The sequence below is a fragment of the Elaeis guineensis genome, chromosome 15 (assembly GCF_000442705.2).
Source record: "Elaeis guineensis isolate ETL-2024a chromosome 15, EG11, whole genome shotgun sequence".
In the NCBI taxonomy this organism is placed as follows: domain Eukaryota; kingdom Viridiplantae; phylum Streptophyta; class Magnoliopsida; order Arecales; family Arecaceae; genus Elaeis; species Elaeis guineensis.
The window spans coordinates 23400614-23407085 of record NC_026007.2 but is presented as its reverse complement, the minus strand read 5'-3'; the positions used below and the strand labels follow the sequence as shown (position 1 = coordinate 23407085).

The window sequence follows — 6472 nt, the reverse complement described above, 5'->3', positions numbered from 1 at the left end:
AATTTGGTATCCTTTGCCAAAAGATTAGTCAGTGGACGTGCTACTTTGCTAAAGTTGGCAATAAACCTTCTATAGAATCCAGCATGACCTAAAAATGAACGTATTTCTTTCACAGATTTAGGTGGTGGAAGACTTGCAATTAGATCTATTTTGGCCTTGTCCACTTCAATCCCCTTTTTAGAAATGACATGGCCAAGAACTATTCCTTGTTTGACCATAAACTGATATTTTTCCCAATTGAGAACTAAGTGCTTCTCCTTACATCGTTCTAGAACTAATTGCAGGTGATTCAGACACTCGGAGAAGGTTAGGCCAAAAATAGAAAAGTCATCCATAAAAATTTCTAGAAATCATTCTATCATATCTGAAAACATGCTGATCATGCATCTATGGAAGGTTGCCGGTGCATTACATAGTCCAAAGGACATTCATCTATAGGCAAAAGTACCAAATAGATAGGTGAATGTAGTCTTTTCTTGATCTTCAGCAGCTATGGGGATCTGGTTGTAACTGGAGTATCCATCAAGAAAATAGTAAAACTCTTGTCCGGCTAGTCTTTCCAACATTTGATCAATAAATGGCAAAGGAAAGTGATCTTTCCTTGTCGCAGCATTCAACTTTCTATAGTCTATACAGACCCTCCATCCCGTTTGGGTCCTAGTTGGGATAAGTTCGTTTGCATCATTTTGGACCACTGTTACCCCAGATTTCTTGGGTACTACTTGAACTGGGCTTACCCAAGAGCTATCAAAAATAGGATAAATTATTCCACTATCTAGGAGTTTCAGAATCTCCTTTTTAACTACATCCTTCATAGCTGGATTAAGCCTTCTTTGGGCTTCTCTTGTTGGTTTAGCCTCTTCCTCTAAGTATATTCTATGTTGAACTATAAAAGGGCTTATTCCTTTGATATCTGCTATGGTCCAACCTATTGCTTCTTGATTTGCTTTTAGAACTGACACTAACTCCTCCTCTTGTTTGGGATCTAGGTCTGATGCAATAATTACAGGTAAAGTTTCTTTGGGTCCTGGATATGCATACTTGAGATGTTCTGGGAGGGGTTTCAGTTCTAAAATGGGTGCTTCCTCTATCGATGGTTTAGGTGATGATTTCACCATCTCAATGATTCGTTCAGTAGGAAGTGTCGATTCCTGATTAATCTGATTTTCTTTAAGTATTTCATTGACATCCTCAGACTCATGGATTAACCAGGGGTTAGACTCTAGGTCGACTTCATCATCACTAATGTCAATGGATTCATAAATACTATCTTGGACTACATTGACATCAGCATGAGATGAGGATTCCTGTTCTAAGTTAAAAACATTCAACTCAATGGTCATATTTCCAAAGGATAACTTCATTAGACCATTTCGACAATTGATTTCAGCATTGGCCGTAGCTAAGAATGGTCTTCCTAAAATGATAGGTATATGTCCTTTAGGATTCGCAACTGGCTCAGTCTCTAAAATAATAAAATCTACAGGGAAAATGAAATTTTCAACCTTTATCAGAACATCCTCGACCATTCCTTAGGGATCCTGAGAGATCTATCGGCTAACTGTAATGTGATCCTAGTAGGTTGAAGTTTTTCTAATCCTAGTTGCTTATACACCGAATATGGAAGGATATTCATACTAGCTCCTAGATCTAGCAAGGCCTTTTTTATATTGGTTTCTCCAATAACACAAGAAATTATTGGAGCTCCAGGGTCCTTATATTTAATTGGCACATGGCTAGATAGGTATGAACTGACACTTGCAGCCAAAAATATTTTGTTTGGTACATTAGTGGTCCTTTTCTTAGTGCAAAGATCTTTTAAAAATTTGACATAAGTTGGAACCTGATGGATTATATCTAAAAGAGGAATATTAACTTGGACTTGTTTAAATACCTCTAAAATTTTGTCTAAATGTTCAGATTTATTGGATTTCAGTCTGTTTGGAAAAGGAGCTCTAGGACTTTTAAGTACTGGACTAGGTGAATTTTCAATTTCTGGTGCTTGAGGTTGAAAGGTAGTAGTTTTAGAAGGTGACTCGACAGATGAGTTCTCTATATCATCAAGTGCAACTACCTTATTGTCTATTTGTTTTCTCGATCTTAAGGTATGAATGGCATTTACACCATTAACTTGGTTTCCTTGTTGGGGTCGTGGACCATTTTGGTTCCTAGAATTTGGCTCAGGTTGGCTAGGTAACCTACCATGTTCTCGTTCACTAATGGTCGAAGCCAGCTGACTTACTTGCATTTCCAGACGGGCTATAGCTTGGGTGTTATTATTTATGAGTTGACCCATGGTTTGCATAAAGCTGGTATGTGTCTTCATCATGGCTTCTAGGCTTTTCTCTAAAGAGATAATTTTCTTGTCATTATCATGGAAGCCTGGCGGGTTGTTCATCACTGGGTTGGACCTTAGATTTTGCTGATTGAAATTTGGATTGCCTACATTAGGATTCTGGGACCATGAGAAATTCGGGTGGTTCCTCCAACCTGGGTTATATGTGGGTGCATAAGGATTGTTCAATGATCCTTGATAGGTGGCATTCACCTATGCACACTCATTCGAGTAGGAACATTCTTCTAAGACATGGTCTGGTGCATTGCACCCTTTACACATGGGTGCAGATATTTGATTTTCATTGGCTGGTCTCTGTAATTCTAAGGCTTCCAATCTACGTGTTAAGGTTGCAATCTTGGCCTCTGATGCTAGGGTTGGTTGAATTTGATGCATTCCTCCTCTTGAAGGTGTAGCTTTATCAGGTTCCCTAGTTGTTTCCCACTGTAAATTTTTCTCGGCTAGGTCTTCTAAGAATTGCCAAGCTTCAGTAGTTTCTTTGTCCATAAATTGGCCTTGACACATGGACTCTAGCATGATTCTTAAGTTTGAATCTAACCCCTCATAGATGATCTGGCATAGTCTCCAAGTTTCTATTCCATGGTGTGGGCATTGGGTCAAAAGATTCTTGAAACGATCAAAGTACTTCCAAAATGATTCACCAGCTAGTTGGTAAAATTGATTTATTTCATTCCTAATCCTTGCTATTTTATGATGGGAAAAATATTTTTTCAAAAATATTCTCACAAAGCCCTCCCAGGTAGTGACAGAATGGTTTGGCAGACTATAAAGCCACTTCTTAGCATTATCCTTAAGGGCAAAGTTGATTAATCTAAGTTTGACCTCATCCTCTGTTAATTGCAGTTTCATGGTTGCACATACCTCCTCAAATTCTCTAATAAATATATAAGCATCCTCTAATCCTATGAATTTTGGAAGCATATTTATGATTTGAGGTTTGATTTCAAAATTGTTAGCTGAGGGTTGTGGCAACCTGATACAAGATGGTTGGATGGAGCCAACTGGATAACACAAATCCTTAAGGGTCATGGGTTGGATTGGTTCAGCCATTGGAACAACAGGAATTGACTCAATTCTAACTAGATGACCCGACACTCTTCTCCACACACGAGGTGTATGGTTCTCGATGTTTATACAATTTTTTTTTTTATAAAATTTTTATGTATAAGAAAAAGAAAGAAAAGAGAAAAAGTTCTAAAGAAAAGATCCTAAGGAGTCCTAAATCTAAAGAAAAGTAACCAAATTAATTTAAATTTTAATAATTTTTTTTTATTTTTCAAACAAGTGAAACAATAAATTAAACTCAATCTATCCTAGGGTTAACCTAAATCTAGACAGCTCCTAACTGTTCCAAGATGATCCTTCAAGCCTTCCAAGTGGAGATTGATCAACTAGTTAGCCAGGTAAGTATAAGAGGTGGGAGGTTCACTCATCATTGCCTTTCTAGGCACCAAACGAGTTGGCCAGACCAGCAACTGAACCAATTTAACAAACCACCCTCAGGGACTTGCCTAGACACCAACTAATCAAACAACTCAAACTTGGTAGAACTCTTAGGGTTCCTTATCCTATTGAGCTCGAATTCCTTAAGGTTGACGTCTAATTGATTTTAAGATTAAAGGTCTAGGTAATGCAATATGATGGAGATGGTTTTTGGGCTAAGGAAGGGTAATGAAATCCCCACCTTATCTTGTTAATGGGTTGATGCTCTTAGATTAATTATGAAAATGCAAATGCAAATAAAACAAGATGACCAAGAATGTAAAGATTTTAATTTAGAATTTTTTTTTTGATATTTTACTTCACGATTATGAAATATCTTTTGTTTTGATTTTATTTTTATTTTTTTTTTTTGTGATTAAGTAAATTCAAATGATTAGGTCTAAAAGAAAAGTAATTAACTAATAATAAAAAAGAAAATTAGAAGCGTACCTGAGTTTTCCAGCAATCACCAACTAAATCTAGAAACCTAAAGGAAAAAGAAAGAGAGTTATAAAGCACGAAGAACAAATATTTGAAAATAATTTAAAATGCCAAATCCCCGGCAACGGCGCCAAAAACTTGATGTGCAAATCTTAAAATTTGTAAATAAAAGCAAGCGCACAGTGTGCAGAGTAGCACGACCAGCGAGTACGGGTCGATCCCACAGAGACTTGGTTTAAAAATGATTTTCAAATCTATGCTCAAGCGAGCTTTAACGAAAATCGAAAATCGAAAGTTGTTTGCTAAAGACAATAAGACTAAGGATCTAGGGTTTTTGAATCCACTAGATCTAGATTAGGAATTCTACCTAGAATTTTTCTTATTGATCCTAACGACTACTCCTCTTGTCTTTCCCAAGCATAGATTATGAAGGGACTAAGGCCCAACGATAACCCATCAAGATTCTTTACAGGGGAGTAGTAACTAGGATCCCTTAGGGTTTTCTCCTCCTATGCACTGAATCAAGCATGAACTATGAAGGGACTCTGACCCAACTGTAGTTCATCAAAAATTCTTGGCAAAAGAGGAAGAAAAAGAAACCCTAAGAAAAAGAAAGAACCCTATGTAAAACCCCTACTCATGATCTAGCTTCATCGCAAACCCTAGAAGGGATGCTTAGCTAGACATGATCTAAATCTACTTGCAAAATTTAAATGCAGAAAAATAAACTACCCTAATTTCATAAATTAAACTATCCTAATTGCATAAATTTAAACTGCATAATTTAAACTAACCTAATTGCATAAAATTAAATTGCATAAATTAAACTATCCTAATTGCAAGAAAAATAAATTGCATAATGTAAAGAGATAAAATTGCATAAAAATAAGATTTTATATAAAAAAAATTATTACAAAAATCTCAAAGCTCGAGGCTTGAGAAGAAAGCTAAAAACCCCACTATCTAGGGTTACAAGCTTGATCGGAAGGAAGAATCATTAAAACAAGGGCCTTTGGGGGCTTTTTATAGGCATTTGGGGTTATAAGGTTTTCAAAACTTTAGATGTGGGACTAAGAGTTTTAGAGGGCTGTTAGGGGGTTTAGGGGCTCAAATCTCGCTCAAAAAGCTTAAATCCATCAAGAAACCTAGAAATTATTTCAGCCGTCCGATCTTCATCTAAAGGACCCAATTCATCTAATAAATCAAGCCGGAAGCGATTCTGGGCCGTCGGATCACGATCTGGGTGAAGCGCTGCCGTTGGATCGCTGCAGAGATGGGATCAGGTCGGATGCATCGCGGACCGTCCGATCAAGGCGCTGGAAGATTTCGTCCGTTGGATCGCGCTGCAGAAGGATCCCGTGTTGTCCTAGTGTTTATTGATTCTTGCAATTGCCTTGATTACGGTTGGATCTTGACCGGCTGCGATGGTGGCCGTCCGATGGTGCAAAAATGTGGAGCGTTGGATCTTGATCAGAGAAGATCGGACCATCGAGTGATGTGAAGTTACCAGGTTGCCCTTCGGACCTTCTTCTCTCTCCTCATGAGCCCTGGACCGCGCGCGTGGATCGGGCTCGCGATGCGTTGCGGTGAGCCGAGACTCGCTGATTGGCTGGTTTATGGTGCGCCGATGGGTCCATGGTCCAGGCCCTGTTGCTGTGGACCAGGCGGCTAACCAGATCACCAAATCAGTTGATTTTTGATCAATTTTGACCTGATTTGACTCGGGTTTGACCCAATTGAGTCTTCTTTCTTCATTCTTCAATTCTGGGTCAATTTAACTCCGTTTTGCATAAAATTTATGCCGTTGGAATCCTCTTTCCTTGTTCTTTCTATTGATGACCTCTTCTTCTGCAAAATATAATAACAAGTATCAATTTTCTAATAAAGTTAGATAATTTAGATATTAATTGATACTTTTTATGTCAATTTGTGACATAAATCACCTTCGCCCGGACTCCCATGGGAGCCGGGCTCTGTCCTCAACCTCGACTGCGGGAAGGCTTCACCCGGACTCCTACGGGAGTCGGGCTCCACCCACGACCCCGGCTATGGACAAACTTCGACCGGACTTTTACGGGAGCCAGATCTCGTCTCCGACTCCAGCTACAAAGAGACTTCGTCCGGACTCCTACGGGAGCCGGACTTCAACCCCAACTCCAACTGCAGGGTAGACTTTGCCCGGACTCCTATGGG

The 6472-nt window shown here is 38.8% G+C and overlaps 1 non-coding gene across 1 annotated transcript; it reads left to right on the top strand.

The window, feature by feature from the left end:
- Nucleotides 1–2930: 2930 nt before the first annotated feature.
- Nucleotides 2931–3037, top strand: LOC140854171 (small nucleolar RNA R71). Its single transcript, XR_012137305.1, has one exon. It is a non-coding gene; the product is annotated as a small nucleolar RNA R71 (small nucleolar RNA).
- Nucleotides 3038–6472: the final 3435 nt, after the last annotated feature.